Here is a 22,222-nt window from a genome sequence, read left to right as displayed (position 1 = left end):
GATGCAAATCTAGTGGCATTCTGTAATCTGTTTACTATCAGAGTGTTGATGAAACACAGAAATTGCATCGGGATTGAATACAACAGTCACCATGCGCACATTCCTGCATGGGAGTAATGTCTCAAACAGTCTACGCTTTGATCGTCCCTGGCAGACCAGTAGTAGTTTCCGATGCACATCTGGTGGCATTCTGTAATCTGTGGACTATCAGAGTGTTGATGAAACACAGAAAACGCATCGGGATTGAATACAACAGTCACCATGCGCACTTTCCTCCATGACAGTAATGTCTCAAACAGTCTACGGTTTGATCGTTCCCTGGAAGACCAGTAGTAGTTTAAGATGCACATCTGGTGGCATTCTGTAATCTGTGGATTATCAGAGTGTTGATGAAACACAGAAATTGCATCGGAATTGAATACAACAGTCACCATGCGCACTTTCCTCTATAAGAGTAATGTCTCAAACAGTCTACGGTTTGATCGTTGCTTGGAAGACCAGTAGTAGTTTCCGATGCACATCTGGTGACATTCTGCAATCTGTGGACTATCAGATTGTTGATGAAACACAGAAAATGCATCGGGATTGAATACAACAGTCACCATGCGCACTTTCCTCCATGTCAGTAATGTCTCAAACAGTCTACGCTTTGAACGTTCCCTGGAAGACCAGTAGTAGTTTAAGATGCACATCTGGTGGCATTCTGTAATCTGTGGACTATCAGAGTGTTGATGAAACACAGTAATTGCATCGGAATTGAATACAACAGTCACCATGCGCACTTTCCTCTATGGGAGTAATGTCTTAAACAGTCTACGCTTTGATCGTTGCCTGGAAGACCAGTAGTAGTTTCCGATGCACATCTGGTGGCATTCTCTAATCTGTGGACTATCAGAGTTTTGATGAAACACAGAAATTGCATCGGGATTGAATACAACAGTCACCATGCGCACTTTCCTCTATGGGAGTAATGTCTGAAACAGTCTACCCTTTAATCGTTCCCTGGAAGACCAGTAGTAGTTTCCGATGCACATCCGGTGGCATTCTGTAATCTGTGGACTATCAGAGTGTTGATGAAACACAGAAATTGCATCGCGATTGAATACAACACTCACCATGCGCACATTCATCCACGGGAGGTATGTCTCGAACAGTCTACGCTTTGATCGTTTCCTGGAAGACAAGTAGTAGTTTGCGATGCACATCTGGTGGCATTCTGTAATCTGTGGACTATCAGAGTGTTGATGAAACACAGAAATTGCATCGGGATTGAATACAACAGTCACCATCCGCACTTTCCTATATGGGAGTAATGTCTGAAACAGTCTACGATTTGATCGTTCCCTTGCAGACCAGTAGTAATTTCCGATGCACATCTGGTGGCATTCTGTAATCTGTGGACTATCAGAGTGTTGATGAAACACAGATATTGCAACGGGGTTGAATACAACAGTCACCATGCGCACTTTCGTCCATGGGAGTAATGTCTCAAACAGTCTACGCTTTGATCGTTCCCTGCAAGACCAGTAGTAGTTTCCGATGCACATCTGGTGGCATTCTGTAATCTGTGGACTATCAGAGTGTTGATGAAACACAGAAAACGCATCGGGATTGAATACAACAGTCACCATGCGCACTTTCCTCTATGGGAGTAATGTCTTAAACAGTCTACGCTTTGATCGTTGCCTGGAAGACCAGTAGTAGTTTCCGATGCACATCTGGTGGCATTCTGTAATCTGTGGACTATCAGAGTGTTGATGAAACACAGAAATTGCATCGGAATTGAATACAACAGTCACCATGCGCACTTTCCTCGAAAGGGAGTAATGTCTTAAACAGTCTACGCTTTGATCGTTCCCTTGAAGACCAGTAGTAGTTTCCGATGCACATCTGGTGGCATTCTCTAATCTGTGGACTATCAGAGTGTTGATGAAACACAGAAATTGCATCGGAATTGAATACAACAGTCACCATGCGCAATTTCCTCTTTGGGAGTAATGTCTCAAACAGTCTGCGCTTTGATCGTTCCCTGGAAGACCAGTACTAGTTTCCGATGCACATCTGGTGGCTTTCTGTAATCTGTGGACTATCAGACTGTTGATGAATCACATAAATTGCATCGGGATTGAATACAACAGTCACCATGCGCACATTCCTCCACGGGAGGTATGTCTCGAACAGTGTACGCTTTGATCGTTCCCTGGAAGACCAGTAGTAGTTTGCGATGCACATCTGGTGGCATTCTGTAATCTGTGGACTATCAGAGTGTTGATGAAACACAGAAATTGCATCGGGATTGAATACAACAGTCACCATGCGCACTTTCCTCCATGGTAGTAATGTCTCAAACAGTCTTCGCTTTGATCGTTCCCTGGAAGACCAGTAGTAGTTTCCGATGCACATCTGGTGGCATTCTGTAATCTGTGGACTATCAGAGTGTTGATGAAACACAGAAAATGCATCGGAATTGAATACAACAGTCACCAAGGGCACTTTCCTGCATGACAGTAATGTCTCAAACAGTCTACGCTTTGTTCGTTCCCTGGAAGACCAGTAGTAGTTTAAGATGCACATCTGGTGGCATTCTGTAATCAGTGGACTATCAGAGTGTTGATGAAACACAGAAATTGCATCGGAATTGAATACAACAGTCACCATGCGCACTTTCCTCTATGGGAGTAATGTCTCAAACAGTCTACGCTTTGATCGCTCCCTGGAAGACCAGTAGTAGTTTCCGATGCACATCTGGAGACAATCTGTAATCTGTGGTCCTTCAAAGTGTTGATGAAACACAGAAATTGCCTCGGGATTGAATACAACAGTCAGCATGCGCACATTCATCCACGGGAGGTATGTCTCGAACAGTCTACGCTTTGATCGTTCCCTGGAAGACAAGTAGTAGTTTGCGATGCACATCTGGTGGCATTCTGTAATCTGTGGGCTATCAGAGTGTTGATGAAACACAGAAATTGCATCGGAATTGAATACATCAGTCACCATGCGCACTTTCCTCTATGGGAGTAATGTCTCAAAGAGTCTACGCTTTGATCGTTCCCTGGAAGACCAGTAGTAGTTTCCGATGCACATCTGGTGGCATTCTGTAATCTGTGGACTATCAGAGTGTTGATGAAACACATAAATTGCATCGGGATTGAATACAACAGTCACCATGCGCACATTCCTCCACAGGAGGTATGTCTCGAACAGTCTACGCTTTGATCGTTCCCTGGAAGACCAGTAGTAGTTTGCGATGCACATCTGTTGGCATTCTGTAATCTGTTTACTATCAGAGTGTTGATGAAACACAGAAATTGCATCGGGATTGAATACAACAGTCACCATGCGCACATTCCTCCATGGGAGTAATGTCTCAAACAGTCTACGCTTTGATCGTTCACTGGCAGACCAGTAGTAGTTTAAGATGCACATCTGGTTACATTCTGTAATCTGTTGACTATCAGAGTGTTGATGAAACACAGAAATTGCATCGGAATTGAATACAACAGTCACCATGCGCACTTTCCTCTATGGGAGTAATGTCTCAAACAGTCTACGCTTTGATCGTTCCCTGGAAGACCAGTAGTAGTTTCCGATGCACATCTGGTGGCATTCTCTAATCTGAGGACTATCAGAGTTTTGATGAAACACAGAAATTGCATCGGAATTGAATACAACAGTCACCATGCGCACTTTCCTCTATGGGAGTAATGTCTCAAACAGTCTACGCTTTGATCGTTCCCTGGAAGACCAGTAGTAGTTTCCGATGCACATCTGGTGGCATTCTGTAATCTGTGGACTATCAGAGTGTTGATGAATCACATAAATTGCATCGGGATTGAATACAACAGTCACCATGCGCACATTCCTCCACGGGAGGTATGTCTCGAACAGTGTACGCTTTGATCGTTCCCTGGAAGACCAGTAGTAGTTTGCGATGCACATCTGGTGGCATTCTGTAATCTGTGGACTATCAGAGTGTTGATGAAACACAGAAATTGCATCGGGATTGAATACAACAGTCACCGTGCGCACTTTCCTCCATGGGAGTAATGTCTCAAACAGTCTACGCTTTGATCGTTCCCTGGAAGACCAGTAGTAGTTTCCGATGCACATCTGGTGGCATTCTGTAATCTGTGGACTATCAGAGTGTTGATGAAACACAGAAAATGCATCGGGATTGAATACAACAGTCACCATGCGCACTTTCCTCCATGACAGAAATGTCTCAAACAGTCTACGCTTTGTTCGTTCCCTGGAAGACCAGTAGTAGTTTAAGATGCACATCTGGTAGCATTCTGTAATCTGTGGACTATCAGAGTGTTGATGAAACACAGAAATTGCATCGGAATTGAATACAACAGTCACAATGCGCATTTTCCACTATGGGAGTAATGTCTCAAACAGTCTACGCTTTGATCGTTCCCTGGAAGACCAGTAGTAGTTTCCGATGCACATAACGTCTCATTCTGTAATCTGTGGACCTTCAAAGTTTTGATGAAACACAGAAATTGCATCGGGATGGAATACAACAGTTACCATGCCTACTTTCCTCCATGGGAGTAATTCTCAAACAATCTACGGTTTGACCGTTCCCAGGAAGACCAGTAGTAGTTTCCGATGCACATCTGGAGACAATCTGTAATCTGTGGACCTTCAAAGTGTTGATGAAACACAGAAATTGCCTCGGGATTGAATACAACAGTCAGCATGCGCACATTCATCCACGGGAGGTATGTCTCGAACAGTCTACGCTTTGATCGTTCCCTGGAAGACAAGTAGTAGTTTGCGATGCACATCTGGTGGCATTCTGTAATCTGTGGACTATCAGAGTGTTGATGAAACACAGAAATTGCCTCGGGATTAAATACAACCGTCACCATAAGCACTTTCCTCCATGGGAGTAATGTCTGAAACAGTCTACGATTTGATCGTTCCCTTGAAGACAAGTAGTAATTTCCGATGCAAATCTGGTGGCATTCTGTAATCTGTGGACTATCAGAGTGTTGATGAAACACAGAAATTGCATTGGGATTGAATACAACAGTCACCATGCGCACTTTCCTCCATGACAGTAATGTCTCAAACAGTCTACGGTTTGATCGTTCCCTGGAAGACCAGTAGTAGTTTAAGATGCACATCTGGTGGCATTCTGTAATCTGTGGACTATCAGAGTGTTGATGAAACACAGAAAATGCATCGGGATTGAATACAACAGTCACCATGCGCACTTTCCTCCATGACAGTAATATCTCAAACAGTCTACGCTTTGTTCGTTCCCTGGAAGACCAGTAGTAGTTTAAGATGCACATCTGGTTGCATTCTGTAATCTGTGGACTATCAGAGTGTTGATGAAACACATAAATTGCATCGGGATTGAATACAACAGTCACCATGCGCACATTCCTCCACAGGAGGTATGTCTCGAACAGTCTACGCTTTGATCGTTCCCTGGAAGACCAGTAGTTGTTTGCGATGCAAATCTAGTGGCATTCTGTAATCTGTTTACTATCAGAGTGTTGATGAAACACAGAAATGGCATCGGGATTGAATACAACAGTCACCATGCGCACATTCCTCCATGGGAGTAATGTCTCAAACAGTCTACGCTTTGATCGTCCCTGGCAGACCAGTAGTAGTTTCCGATGCACATCTGGTGGCATTCTGTAATCTGTGGACTATCAGAGTGTTGATGAAACACAGAAAACGCATCGGGATTGAATACAACAGTCACCATGCGCACTTTCCTCCATGACAGTAATGTCTCAAACAGTCTACGGTTTGATCGTTCCCTGGAAGACCAGTAGTAGTTTAAGATGCACATCTGGTGGCATTCTGTAATCTGAGGATTATCAGAGTGTTGATGAAACACAGAAATTGCATCGGAATTGAATACAACAGTCACCATGCGCACTTTCCTCTATAAGAGTAATGTCTCAAACAGTCTACGGTTTGATCGTTGCCTGGAAGACCAGTAGTAGTTTCCGATGCACATCTGGTGACATTCTGCAATCTGTGGACTATCAGAGTGTTGATGAAACACAGAAAATGCATCGGGATTGAATACAACTGTCACCATGCGCACTTTCCTCCATGTCAGTAATGTCTCAAACAGTCTACGCTCTGAACGTTCCCTGGAAGACCAGTAGTAGTTTAAGATGCACATCTGGTGGCATTCTGTAATCTGTGGACTATCAGAGTGTTGATGAAACACAGTAATTGCATCGGAATTGAATACAACAGTCACCATGCACACTTTCCTCTATGGGAGTAATGTCTTAAACAGTCTACGCTTTGATCGTTGCCTGGAAGACCAGTAGTAGTTTCCGATGCACATCTGGTGGCATTCTCTAGTCTGTGGACTATCAGAGTTTTGATGAAACACAGAAATTGCATCGGGATTGAATACAACAGTCACCATGCGCACTTTCCTCTATGGGAGTAATGTCTGAAACAGTCTACCCTTTAATCGTTCCCTGGAAGACCAGTAGTAGTTTCCGATGCACATCCGGTGGCATTCTGTAATCTGTGGACTATCAGAGTGTTGATGAAACACAGAAATTGCATCGCGATTGAATACAACACTCACCATGCGCACATTCATCCACGGGAGGTATGTCTCGAACAGTCTACGCTTTGATCGTTTCCTGGAAGACAAGTAGTAGTTTGCGATGCACATCTGGTGGCATTCTGTAATCTGTGGACTATCAGAGTGTTGATGAAACACAGAAATTGCATCGGGATTGAATACAACAGTCACCATCCGCACTTTCCTATATGGGAGTAATGTCTGAAACAGTCTACGATTTGATCGTTCCCTTGCAGACCAGTAGTAATTTCCGATGCACATCTGGTGGCATTCTGTAATCTGTGGACTAACAGAGTGTTGATGAAACACAGATATTGCAACGGGGTTGAATACAACAGTCACCATGCGCACTTTCGTCCATGGGAGTAATGTCTCAAACAGTCTACGCTTTGATCGTTCCCTGCAAGACCAGTAGTAGTTTCCGATGCACATCTGGTGGCATTCTGTAATCTGTGGACTATCAGAGTGTTGATGAAACACAGAAAACGCATCGGGATTGAATACAACAGTCACCATGCGCACTTTCCTCTATGGGAGTAATGTCTTAAACAGTCTACGCTTTGATCGTTGCCTGGAAGACCAGTAGTAGTTTCCGATGCACATCTGGTGGCATTCTGTAATCTGTGGACTATCAGAGTGTTGATGAAACACAGAAATTGCATCGGAATTGAATACAACAGTCACCATGCGAACTTTCCTCGAAAGGGAGTAATGTCTTAAACAGTCTACGCTTTGATCGTTCCCTTGAAGACCAGTAGTAGTTTCCGGTGCACATCTGGTGGCATTCTCTAATCTGTGGACTATCAGAGTGTTGATGAAACACAGAAATTGCATCGGAATTGAATACAACAGTCACCATGCGCAATTTCCTCTTTGGGAGTAATGTCTCAAACAGTCTACGCTTTGATCGTTCCCTGGAAGACCAGTACTAGTTTCCGATGCACATCTGGTGGCATTCTGTAATCTGTGGACTATCAGACTGTTGATGAATCACATAAATTGCATCGGGATTGAATACAACAGTCACCATGCGCACATTCCTCCACGGGAGGTATGTCTCGAACAGTGTACGCTTTGATCGTTCCCTGGAAGACCAGTAGTAGTTTCCGATGCACATCTGGTGGCATTCTGTAATCTGTGGACTATCAGAGTGTTGATGAAACACAGAAAATGCATCGGAATTGAATACAACAGTCACCAAGCGCACTTTCCTGCATGACAGTAATGTCTCAAACAGTCTACGCTTTGTTCGTTCCCTGGAAGACCAGTAGTAGTTTAAGATGCACATCTGGTGGCATTCTGTAATCAGTGGACTATCAGAGTGTTGATGAAACACAGAAATTGCATCGGAATTGAATACAACAGTCACCATGCGCACTTTCCTCTATGGGAGTAATGTCTCAAACAGTCTACGCTTTGATCGCTCCCTGGAAGACCAGTAGTAGTTTCCGATGCACATCTGGAGACAATCTGTAATCTGTGGTCCTTCAAAGTGTTGATGAAACACAGAAATTGCCTCGGGATTGAATACAACAGTCAGCATGCGCACATTCATCCACGGGAGGTATGTCTCGAACAGTCTACGCTTTGATCGTTCCCTGGAAGACAAGTAGTAGTTTGCGATGCACATCTGGTGGCATTCTGTAATCTGTGGGCTATCAGAGTGTTGATGAAACACAGAAATTGCATCGGAATTGAATACATCAGTCACCATGCGCACTTTCCTCTATGGGAGTAATGTCTCAAAGAGTCTACGCTTTGATCGGTCCCTGGAAGACCAGTAGTAGTTTCCGATGCACATCTGGTGGCATTCTGTAATCTGTGGACTATCAGAGTGTTGATGAAACACATAAATTGCATCGGGATTGAATACAACAGTCACCATGCGCACATTCCTCCACAGGAGGTATGTCTCGAACAGTCTACGCTTTGATCGTTCCCTGGAAGACCAGTAGTAGTTTGCGATGCACATCTGTTGGCATTCTGTAATCTGTTTACTATCAGAGTGTTGATGAAACACAGAAATTGCATCGGGATTGAATACAACAGTCACCATGCGCACATTCCTCCATGGGAGTAATGTCTCAAACAGTCTACGCTTTGATCGTTCACTGGCAGACCAGTAGTAGTTTAAGATGCACATCTGGTTACATTCTGTAATCTGTTGACTATCAGAGTGTTGATGAAACACAGAAATTGCATCGGAATTGAATACAACAGTCACCATGCGCACTTTCCTCTATGGGAGTAATGTCTCAAACAGTCTACGCTTTGATCGTTCCCTGGAAGACCAGTAGTAGTTTCCGATGCACATCTGTTGGCATTCTGCAATCTGTGGACTATCAGAGTGTTGATGAAACACAGAAAATGCATCGGGATTGAATTCAACAGTCACCATGCGCACTTTCCTCCATGACAGTAATGTCTCAAACAGTCTACGCTTTGATCGTTCCCTGGAAGACCAGTAGTAGTTTAAGATGCACATCTGGTGGCATTCTGTAATCTGTGGACTATCAGAGTGTTGATGAAACACAGAAATTGCATCGGAATTGAATACAACAGTCACCATGCGCACTTTCCTCTATGGGAGTAATGTCTCAAACAGTCTACGCTTTGATCGTTCCCTGGAAGACCAGTACTAGTTTCCGATGCACATCTGGTGGCATTCTGTAATCTCTGGACTATCAGAGTGTTGATGAAACACAGAAATTGCATCGGGATTGAATACAACAGTCACCATGCGCACTTTCCTCCATGACAGTAATGTCTCAAACAGTCTACGCTTTGATCGTTCACTGGAAGACCAATAGTAGGTTAAGATGCACATCTGGTGGCATTGTGTAATCTGTGGACTATCAGAGTGTTGATGAAACACAGATATTGCAACGGGGTTGAATACAACAGTCACCATGCGCACTTTCGTCCATGGGAGTAATGTCTCAAACAGTCTACGCTTTGATCGTTCCCTGGAAGACCAGTAGTAGGCTCCGATGCACATCTGGTGGCATTCTGTAATCTGTGGTCTATCAGAGTGTTGATGAAACACAGAAAATGAATCGGGATTGAATACAAGAATCACCATGCGCAGTTTCTTCCACGGGAGTAATTCTCAATCAGTCTACGCTTTGATCGTTCCCTGGAAGACCCGTAGTAGTTTCCGATGCACATCTGGTGACATTCTGTAATCTGTGGACTATCAGAGTGTTGATGAAACACAGAAGTTGCATCGGGATTGAATACAACAATCACCATGCGCACTTTCCTCTATGGGAGTAATGTCTGAAGCAGTCTACGCTTTGATCGTTCCCTGGAAGACCAGTAGTAGTTTCCGATGCACATCTGGTGGCATTCTGTAATCTGTGGACTATCAGAGTGTTGAAGAAACACAGAAATTGCATCGGAATTGAATACAACATTCACCATGCGCACTTTCCTATATGGGAGTAATGTCTCAAACAGTCTACGCTTTGATCGTTCCCTGGAAGACCAGTAGTAGTTTCCGATGCACATCTGGTGGCATTCTGTAATCTGTGGACTATCAGAGTGTTGATGAAACACTGAAAATGCATCGGGATTGAATACAACAGTCACCATGCGCACTTTCCTCCATGACAGTAATGTCTCAAACAGTCTACGCTTTGATCGTTCCCTGGAAGACCAGTAGTAGTTTCCGATGCACATCTGGTGGCATTCTGTAATCTGTGGACTATCAGAGTGTTGATGAAACACAGAAAATGCATTGGGATTGGATACAACAGTCACCATGCGCACTTTCCTCCATGACAGTAATGTCTCAAACAGTCTACGCTTTGATCGTTCACTGGAAGACCAGTAGTAGTTTAAGATGCACATCTGGTGGCATTCCGTAATCTGTGGACTATCAGAGTGTTGATGAAACACAGATATTGCAACGGGGTTGAATACAACAGTCACCATGCGCACTTTCGTCCATGGGAGTAATGTCTCAAACAGTCTACGCTTTGATCGTTCCCTGCAAGACCAGTAGTAGTTTCCGATGCATATCTGGTGGCATTCTGTAATCTGTGGTCTATCAGAGTGTTGATGAAACACAGAAATTGAATCGGGATTGAATACAAGAATCACCATGCGCAGTTTCTTCCACGGGAGTAATTCTCAATCAGTCTAACGCTTTGATCGTCCCCAGGAAGACCCGTAGTAGTTTCCGAAGCACATCTGGTGACATTCTGTAATCTGTGGACTATCAGAGTGTTGATGAAACACAGAAGTTGCATCGGGATTGAATACAACAGTCACCTTGCGCACTTTCCTCTATGGGAGTAATGTCTGAAACAGTCTACGCTTTAATCGTTCCCTGGAAGACCAGTAGTAGTTTCCGATGCACATCCGGTGGCATTCTGTAATCTGTGGACTATCAGAGTGTTGATGAAACACAGAAATTGCATCGCGATTGAATACAACACTCACCATGCGCACATTCATCCACGGGAGGTATGTCTCGAACAGTCTACGCTTTGATCGTTTCCTGGAAGACAAGTAGTAGTTTGCGATGCACATCTGGTGGCATTCTGTAATCTGTGGACTATCAGAGTGTTGATGAAACACAGAAATTGCATCGGGATTGAATACAACAGTCACCATCCGCACTTTCCTCCATGGGAGTAATGTCTGAAACAGTCTACGATTTGATCGTTCCCTTGCAGACCAGTAGTAATTTCCGATGCACATCTGGTGGCATTCTGTAATCTGTGGACTATCAGAGTGTTGATGAAACACAGAAAATGCATCGGGATTGAATACAACATTCACCATGCGCACTTTCCTCGATGGGAGTAATGTCTTAAACAGTCTACGCTTTGATCGTTGCCTGGAAGACCAGTAGTAGTTTCCGATGCACATCTGGTGGCATTCTCTAATCTGTGGACTATCAGAGTTTTGATGAAACACAGAAATTGCATCGGAATTGAATACAACAGTCACCATGCGCACTTTCCTCTATGGGAGTAATGTCTCAAACAGTCTACGCTTTGATCGTTCCCTGGAAGACCAGTAGTAGTTTCCGATGCACATCTGGTGGCATTCTGTAATCTGTGGACTATCAGAGTGTTGATGAATCACATAAATTGCATCGGGATTGAATAAAACAGTCACCATGCGCACATTCCTCCACGGGAGGTATGTCTCGAACAGTGTACGCTTTGATCGTTCCCTGGAAGACCAGTAGTAGTTTGCGATGCACATCTGGTGGCATTCTGTAATCTGTGGACTATCAGAGTGTTGATGAAACACAGAAATTGCATCGGGATTGAATACAACTGTCACCGTGCGCACTTTCCTCCATGGGAGTAATGTCTCAAACAGTCTACGCTTTGATCGTTCCCTGGAAGACCAGTAGTAGTTTCCGATGCACATCTGGTGGCATTCCGTAATCTGTGGACTATCAGAGTGTTGATGAAACACAGAAAATGCATCGGGATTGAATACAACAGTCACCATGCGCACTTTCCTCCATGACAGTAATGTCTCAAACAGTCTACGCTTTGTTCGTTCCCTGGAAGACCAGTAGTAGTTTAAGATGCACATCTGGTGGCATTCTGTAATCTGTGGACTATCAGAGTGTTGATGAAACACAGAAATTGCATCGGAATTGAATACAACAGTCACCATGCGCACTTTCCTCTATGGGAGTAATGTCTCAAACAGTCTACGCTTTGATCGTTCCCTGGAAGACCAGTAGTAGTTTCCGATGCACATAACGTCTCATTCTGTAATCTGTGGACCTTCAAAGTTTTGATGAAACACAGAAATTGCATCGGGATTGAATACAACAGTTACCATGCCTACTTTCCTCCATGGGAGTAATTCTCAAACAATCTACGGTTTGACCGTTCCCAGGAAGGCCAGTAGTAGTTTCCGATGCACATCTGGAGACAATCTGTAATCTGTGGACCTTCAAAGTGTTGATGAAACGCAGAAATTGCCTCGGGATTGAATACAACAGTCAGCATGCGCACATTCATCCACGGGAGGTATGTCTCGAACAGTCTACGCTTTGATCGTTCCCTGGAAGACAAGTAGTAGTTTGCGATGCACATCTGGTGGCATTCTGTAATCTGTGGACTATCAGAGTGTTGATGAAACACAGAAATTGCATCGGGATTGAATACAACAGTCACCATAAGCACTTTCCTCCATGGGAGTAATGTCTGAAACAGTCTACGATTTCATCGTTCCCTTGAAGACAAGTAGTAATTTCCGATGCAAATCTGGTGGCATTCTGTAATCTGTGGACTATCAGAGAGTTGATGAAACACAGAAAATGCATCGGGATTGAATACAACAGTCACCATGCGCACTTTCCTCGATGGGAGTAATTCTCAAACAATCTACGGTTTGATCGTTCCCAGGAAGACCAGTAGTAGTTTCCGATGCACATCTGGAGACAATCTGTAATCTGTGGACCTTCAAAGTGTTGATGAAACACAGAAATCGCCTCGGGATTGAATACAACAGTCAGCATGCGCACATTCATCCACGGGAGGTATGTCTCGAACAGTCTACGCTTTGATCGTTCCCTGGAAGACAAGTAGTAGTTTGCGATGCACATCTGGTTGCATTCTGTAATCTGTGGACTATCAGAGTGTTGATGAAACACATAAATTGCATCGGGATTGAATACAACAGTCACCATGCGCACATTCCTCCACAGGAGGTATGTCTCGAACAGTCTACGCTTTGATCGTTCCCTGGAAGACCAGTAGTAGTTTCCGATGCACATCTGGTGGCATTCTGTAATCTGTGGACTATCAGAGTGTTGAAGAAACACAGAAATTGCATCGGAATTGAATACAACATTCACCATGCGCACTTTCCTATATGGGAGTAATGTCTCAAACAGTCTACGCTTTGATCGTTCCCTGGAAGACCAGTAGTAGTTTCCGATGCACATCTGGTGGCATTCTGTAATCTGTGGACTATCAGAGTGTTGATGAAACACTGAAAATGCATCGGGATTGAATACAACAGTCACCATGCGCACTTTCCTCCATGACAGTAATGTCTCAAACAGTCTACGCTTTGATCGTTCCCTGGAAGACCAGTAGTAGTTTCCGATGCACATCTGGTGGCATTCTGTAATCTGTGGACTATCAGAGTGTTGATGAAACACAGAAAATGCATTGGGATTGGATACAACAGTCACCATGCGCACTTTCCTCCATGACAGTAATGTCTCAAACAGTCTACGCTTTGATCGTTCACTGGAAGACCAGTAGTAGTTTAAGATGCACATCTGGTGGCATTCCGTAATCTGTGGACTATCAGAGTGTTGATGAAACACAGATATTGCAACGGGGTTGAATACAACAGTCACCATGCGCACTTTCGTCCATGGGAGTAATGTCTCAAACAGTCTACGCTTTGATCGTTCCCTGCAAGACCAGTAGTAGTTTCCGATGCATATCTGGTGGCATTCTGTAATCTGTGGTCTATCAGAGTGTTGATGAAACACAGAAATTGAATCGGGATTGAATACAAGAATCACCATGCGCAGTTTCTTCCACGGGAGTAATTCTCAATCAGTCTAACGCTTTGATCGTCCCCAGGAAGACCCGTAGTAGTTTCCGAAGCACATCTGGTGACATTCTGTAATCTGTGGACTATCAGAGTGTTGATGAAACACAGAAGTTGCATCGGGATTGAATACAACAGTCACCTTGCGCACTTTCCTCTATGGGAGTAATGTCTGAAACAGTCTACGCTTTAATCGTTCCCTGGAAGACCAGTAGTAGTTTCCGATGCACATCCGGTGGCATTCTGTAATCTGTGGACTATCAGAGTGTTGATGAAACACAGAAATTGCATCGCGATTGAATACAACACTCACCATGCGCACATTCATCCACGGGAGGTATGTCTCGAACAGTCTACGCTTTGATCGTTTCCTGGAAGACAAGTAGTAGTTTGCGATGCACATCTGGTGGCATTCTGTAATCTGTGGACTATCAGAGTGTTGATGAAACACAGAAATTGCATCGGGATTGAATACAACAGTCACCATCCGCACTTTCCTCCATGGGAGTAATGTCTGAAACAGTCTACGATTTGATCGTTCCCTTGCAGACCAGTAGTAATTTCCGATGCACATCTGGTGGCATTCTGTAATCTGTGGACTATCAGAGTGTTGATGAAACACAGAAAATGCATCGGGATTGAATACAACATTCACCATGCGCACTTTCCTCGATGGGAGTAATGTCTTAAACAGTCTACGCTTTGATCGTTGCCTGGAAGACCAGTAGTAGTTTCCGATGCACATCTGGTGGCATTCTCTAATCTGTGGACTATCAGAGTTTTGATGAAACACAGAAATTGCATCGGAATTGAATACAACAGTCACCATGCGCACTTTCCTCTATGGGAGTAATGTCTCAAACAGTCTACGCTTTGATCGTTCCCTGGAAGACCAGTAGTAGTTTCCGATGCACATCTGGTGGCATTCTGTAATCTGTGGACTATCAGAGTGTTGATGAATCACATAAATTGCATCGGGATTGAATAAAACAGTCACCATGCGCACATTCCTCCACGGGAGGTATGTCTCGAACAGTGTACGCTTTGATCGTTCCCTGGAAGACCAGTAGTAGTTTGCGATGCACATCTGGTGGCATTCTGTAATCTGTGGACTATCAGAGTGTTGATGAAACACAGAAATTGCATCGGGATTGAATACAACTGTCACCGTGCGCACTTTCCTCCATGGGAGTAATGTCTCAAACAGTCTACGCTTTGATCGTTCCCTGGAAGACCAGTAGTAGTTTCCGATGCACATCTGGTGGCATTCCGTAATCTGTGGACTATCAGAGTGTTGATGAAACACAGAAAATGCATCGGGATTGAATACAACAGTCACCATGCGCACTTTCCTCCATGACAGTAATGTCTCAAACAGTCTACGCTTTGTTCGTTCCCTGGAAGACCAGTAGTAGTTTAAGATGCACATCTGGTGGCATTCTGTAATCTGTGGACTATCAGAGTGTTGATGAAACACAGAAATTGCATCGGAATTGAATACAACAGTCACCATGCGCACTTTCCTCTATGGGAGTAATGTCTCAAACAGTCTACGCTTTGATCGTTCCCTGGAAGACCAGTAGTAGTTTCCGATGCACATAACGTCTCATTCTGTAATCTGTGGACCTTCAAAGTTTTGATGAAACACAGAAATTGCATCGGGATTGAATACAACAGTTACCATGCCTACTTTCCTCCATGGGAGTAATTCTCAAACAATCTACGGTTTGACCGTTCCCAGGAAGGCCAGTAGTAGTTTCCGATGCACATCTGGAGACAATCTGTAATCTGTGGACCTTCAAAGTGTTGATGAAACGCAGAAATTGCCTCGGGATTGAATACAACAGTCAGCATGCGCACATTCATCCACGGGAGGTATGTCTCGAACAGTCTACGCTTTGATCGTTCCCTGGAAGACAAGTAGTAGTTTGCGATGCACATCTGGTGGCATTCTGTAATCTGTGGACTATCAGAGTGTTGATGAAACACAGAAATTGCATCGGGATTGAATACAACAGTCACCATAAGCACTTTCCTCCATGGGAGTAATGTCTGAAACAGTCTACGATTTCATCGTTCCCTTGAAGACAAGTAGTAATTTCCGATGCAAATCTGGTGGCATTCTGTAATCTGTGGACTATCAGAGAGTTGATGAAACACAGAAAATGCATCGGGATTGAATACAACAGTCACCATGCGCACTTTCCTCGATGGGAGTAATTCTCAAACAATCTACGGTTTGATCGTTCCCAGGAAGACCAGTAGTAGTTTCCGATGCACATCTGGAGACAATCTGTAATCTGTGGACCTTCAAAGTGTTGATGAAACACAGAAATCGCCTCGGGATTGAATACAACAGTCAGCATGCGCACATTCATCCACGGGAGGTATGTCTCGAACAGTCTACGCTTTGATCGTTCCCTGGAAGACAAGTAGTAGTTTGCGATGCACATCTGGTTGCATTCTGTAATCTGTGGACTATCAGAGTGTTGATGAAACACATAAATTGCATCGGGATTGAATACAACAGTCACCATGCGCACATTCCTCCACAGGAGGTATGTCTCGAACAGTCTACGCTTTGATCGTTCCCTGGAAGACCAGTAGTAGTTTGCGATGCAAATCTAGTGGCATTCTGCAATCTGTTTACTATCAGAGTGTTGATGAAACACAGAAAATGCATCGGGATTGAATACAACAGTCACCATGCGCACTTTCCTCCATGGGATTAATGTCTCAAACAGTCTACGCTTTGATCGTTCCCTGGCAGACCAGTAGTAGTTTGCGATGCACATCTGGTGGCATTCTGTAATCTGTGGACTATCAGAGTGTTGATGAAACACAGAAATTGCATCGGGATTGAATACAACAGTCACCGTGCGCACTTTCCTCCATGGGAGTAATGTCTCAAACAGTCTACGCTTTGATCGTTCCCTGGAATACCAGTAGTAGTTTCCGATGCACATCTGGTGGCATTCTGTAATCTGTGGACTATCAGAGTGTTGATGAAACACAGAAAATGCATCGGGATTGAATACAACAGTCACCATGCGCACTTTTCTCCATGACAGTAATGTCTCAAACAGTCTACGCTTTGTTCGTTCCCTGGAAGACCAGTAGTAGTTTAAGATGCACATCTGGTGGCATTCTGTAATCTGTGGACTATCAGAGTGTTGATGAAACACAGAAATTGCATCGGAATTGAATACAACAGTCACAATGCGCATTTTCCACTATGGGAGTAATGTCTCAAACAGTCTACGCTTTGATCGTTCCCTGGAAGACCAGTAGTAGTTTCCGATGCACATTACGTCTCATTCTGTAATCTGTGGACCTTCAAAGTTTTGATGAAACACAGAAATTGCATCGGGATTGAATACAACAGTTACTATGCCTACTTTCCTCCATGGGAGTAATTCTCAAACAATCTACGGTTTGACCGTTCCCAGGAAGACCAGTAGTAGTTTCCGATGCACATCTGGAGACAATCTGTAATCTGTGGACCTTCAAAGTGTTGATGAAACACAGAAATTGCCTCGGGATTGAATACAACAGTCAGCATGCGCACATTCATCCACGGGAGGTATGTCTCGAACAGTCTACGTCTTTGATCGTTCCCTGGAAGACAAGTAGTAGTTTGCGATGCACATCTGGTGGCATTCTGTAATCTGTGGACTATCAGAGTGTTGATGAAACACAGAAATTGCCTCGGGATTAAATACATCAGTCACCATAAGCACTTTCCTCCATGGGAGTAATGTCTGAAACAGTCTACGATTTCATCGTTCCCTTGAAGACAAGTAGTAATTTCCGATGCAAATCTGGTGGCATTCTGTAATCTGTGGACTATCAGAGTGTTGATGAAACACAGAAATTGCATTGGGATTGAATACAAAAGTCACCATGCGCACTTTCTTCCATGACAGCAATGTCTCAAACAGTCTACGGTTTGATCGTTCCCTGGAAGACCAGTAGTATTTTCCGATGCACATCTAGTGGTATTCTGTAATCTGTGGACTATCAGAGTGTTGATGAAACACAGAAATGCATCGGGATTGAATACAACAGTCACCATGCGCACTTTCCTCCATGACAGTAATATCTCAAACAGTCTACGCTTTGTTCGTTCCCTGGAAGACCAGTAGTAGTTTAAGATGCACATCTGGTTGCATTCTGTAATCTGTGGACTATCAGAGTGTTGATGAAACACATAAATTGCATCGGGATTGAATACAACAGTCACCATGCGCACATTCCTCCACAGGAGGTATGTCTCGAACAGTCTACGCTTTGATCGTTCCCTGGAAGACCAGTAGTAGTTTGCGATGCAAATCTAGTGGCATTCTGTAATCTGTTTACTATCAGAGTGTTGATGAAACACAGAAATTGCATCGGGATTGAATACAACAGTCACCATGCGCACATTCCTCCATGGGAGTAATGTCTCAAACAGTCTACGCTTTGATCGTCCCTGGCAGACCAGTAGTAGTTTCCGATGCACATCTGGTGGCATTCTGTAATCTGTGGACTATCAGAGTGTTGATGAAACACAGAAAACGCATCGGGATTGAATACAACAGTCACCATGCGCACTTTCCTCCATGACAGTAATGTCTCAAACAGTCTACGGTTTGATCGTTCCCTGGAAGACCAGTAGTAGTTTAAGATGCACATCTGGTGGCATTCTGTAATCTGTGGACTATCAGAGTGTTGATGAAACACAGAAATTGCATCGGAATTGAATACAACAGTCACCATGCGCACTTTCCTCTATAAGAGTAATGTCTCAAACAGTCTACGCTTTGATCGTTCCCTGGAAGACCAGTAGTAGTTTCCGATGCACATCTGGTGACATTCTGCAATCTGTGGACTATCAGAGTGTTGATGAAACACAGAAAATGCATCGGGATTGAATACAACTGTCACCATGCGCACTTTCCTCCATGACAGTAATGTCTCAAACAGTCTACGCTTTGAACGTTCCCTGGAAGACCAGTAGTAGTTTAAGATGCACATCTGGTGGCATTCTGTAATCTGTGGACTATCAGAGAGTTGATGAAACACAGAAATTGCATCGGAATTGAATACAACAGTCACCATGCGCACTTTCCTCTATGGGAGTAATGTCTTAAACAGTCTACGCTTTGATCGTTGCCTGGAAGACCAGTAGTAGTTTCCGATGCACATCTGGTGGCATTCTCTAATCTGTGGACTATCAGAGTTTTGATGAAACACAGAAATTGCATCGGGATTGAATACAACAGTCACCATGCGCACTTTCCTCTATGGGAGTAATGTCTGAAACAGTCTACCCTTTAATCGTTCCCTGGAAGACCAGTAGTAGTTTCCGATGCACATCCGGTGGCATTCTGTAATCTGTGGACTATCAGAGTGTTGATGAAACACAGATATTGCAACGGGGTTGAATACAACAGTCACCATGCGCACTTTCGTCCATGGGAGTAATGTCTCAAACAGTCTACGCTTTGATCGTTCCCTGCAAGACCAGTAGTAGTTTCCGATGCACATCCGGTGGCATTCTGTAATCTGTGATCTATCAGAGTGTTGATGAAACACAGAAATTGAATCGGGATTGAATACAAGAATCACCATGCGCAGTTTCTTCCACAGGAGTAATTCTCAATCAGTCTAACGCTTTGATCGTCCCCAGGAAGACCCGTAGTAGTTTCCGATGCACATCTGGTGGCATTCTGTAATCTGTGGACTATCAGAGTGTTGATGAAACACAGAAATTGCATCGGAATTGAATACAACAGTCACCATGCGCACTTTCCTCCATGACAGTAATGTCTCAAACAGTCTACGCTTTGATCGTTCACTGGAAGACCAATAGTAGGTTAAGATGCACATCTGGTGGCATTGTGTAATCTGTGGACTATCAGAGTGTTGATGAAACACAGATATTGCAACGGGGTTGAATACAACAGTCACCATGCGCACTTTCGTCCATGGGAGTAATGTCTCAAACAGTCTACGCTTTGATCGTTCCCTGGAAGACCAGTAGTAGGCTCCGATGCACATCTGGTGGCATTCTGTAATCTGTGGTCTATCAGAGTGTTGATGAAACACAGAAAATGAATCGGGATTGAATACAAGAATCACCATGCGCAGTTTCTTCCACGGGAGTAATTCTCAATCAGTCTACGCTTTGATCGTTCCCTGGAAGACCCGTAGTAGTTTCCGATGCACATCTGGTGACATTCTGTAATCTGTGGACTATCAGAGTGTTGATGAAACACAGAAGTTGCATCGGGATTGAATACAACAATCACCATGCGCACTTTCCTCTATGGGAGTAATGTCTGAAGCAGTCTACGCTTTGATCGTTCCCTGGAAGACCAGTAGTAGTTTCCGATGCACATCTGGTGGCATTCTGTAATCTGTGGACTATCAGAGTGTTGAAGAAACACAGAAATTGCATCGGAATTGAATACAACATTCACCATGCGCACTTTCCTATATGGGAGTAATGTCTCAAACAGTCTACGCTTTGATCGTTCCCTGGAAGACCAGTAGTAGTTTCCGATGCACATCTGGTGGCATTCTGTAATCTGTGGACTATCAGAGTGTTGATGAAACACTGAAAATGCATCGGGATTGAATACAACAGTCACCATGCGCACTTTCCTCCATGGCAGTAATGTCTCAAACAGTCTACGCTTTGATCGTTCCCTGGAAGACCAGTAGTAGTTTCCGATGCACATCTGGTGGCATTCTGTAATCTGTGGACTATCAGAGTGTTGATGAAACACAGAAATTGCATCGGAATTGAATACAACAGTCACCATGCGCACTTTCCTCTATAAGAGTAATGTCTCAAACAGTCTACGCTTTGATCGTTCCCTGGAAGACCAGTAGTAGTTTCCGATGCACATCTGGTGACATTCTGCAATCTGTGGACTATCAGAGTGTTGATGAAACACAGAAAATGCATCGGGATTGAATACAACTGTCACCATGCGCACTTTCCTCCATGACAGTAATGTCTCAAACAGTCTACGCTTTGAACGTTCCCTGGAAGACCAGTAGTAGTTTAAGATGCACATCTGGTGGCATTCTGTAATCTGTGGACTATCAGAGAGTTGATGAAACACAGAAATTGCATCGGAATTGAATACAACAGTCACCATGCGCACTTTCCTCTATGGGAGTAATGTCTTAAACAGTCTACGCTTTGATCGTTGCCTGGAAGACCAGTAGTAGTTTCCGATGCACATCTGGTGGCATTCTCTAATCTGTGGACTATCAGAGTTTTGATGAAACACAGAAATTGCATCGGGATTGAATACAACAGTCACCATGCGCACTTTCCTCTATGGGAGTAATGTCTGAAACAGTCTACCCTTTAATCGTTCCCTGGAAGACCAGTAGTAGTTTCCGATGCACATCCGGTGGCATTCTGTAATCTGTGGACTATCAGAGTGTTGATGAAACACAGATATTGCAACGGGGTTGAATACAACAGTCACCATGCGCACTTTCGTCCATGGGAGTAATGTCTCAAACAGTCTACGCTTTGATCGTTCCCTGCAAGACCAGTAGTAGTTTCCGATGCACATCCGGTGGCATTCTGTAATCTGTGATCTATCAGAGTGTTGATGAAACACAGAAATTGAATCGGGATTGAATACAAGAATCACCATGCGCAGTTTCTTCCACAGGAGTAATTCTCAATCAGTCTAACGCTTTGATCGTCCCCAGGAAGACCCGTAGTAGTTTCCGATGCACATCTGGTGGCATTCTGTAATCTGTGGACTATCAGAGTGTTGATGAAACACAGAAATTGCATCGGAATTGAATACAACAGTCACCATGCGCACTTTCCTCCATGACAGTAATGTCTCAAACAGTCTACGCTTTGATCGTTCACTGGAAGACCAATAGTAGGTTAAGATGCACATCTGGTGGCATTGTGTAATCTGTGGACTATCAGAGTGTTGATGAAACACAGATATTGCAACGGGGTTGAATACAACAGTCACCATGCGCACTTTCGTCCATGGGAGTAATGTCTCAAACAGTCTACGCTTTGATCGTTCCCTGGAAGACCAGTAGTAGGCTCCG

Source organism: Schistocerca gregaria, chromosome 10 (genome assembly GCF_023897955.1).
Source record: "Schistocerca gregaria isolate iqSchGreg1 chromosome 10, iqSchGreg1.2, whole genome shotgun sequence".
In the NCBI taxonomy this organism is placed as follows: Eukaryota; Metazoa; Arthropoda; class Insecta; order Orthoptera; family Acrididae; genus Schistocerca; species Schistocerca gregaria.
The sequence above is the reverse complement of the archived record's forward strand: the minus strand, read 5'-3'. Positions refer to the sequence as shown.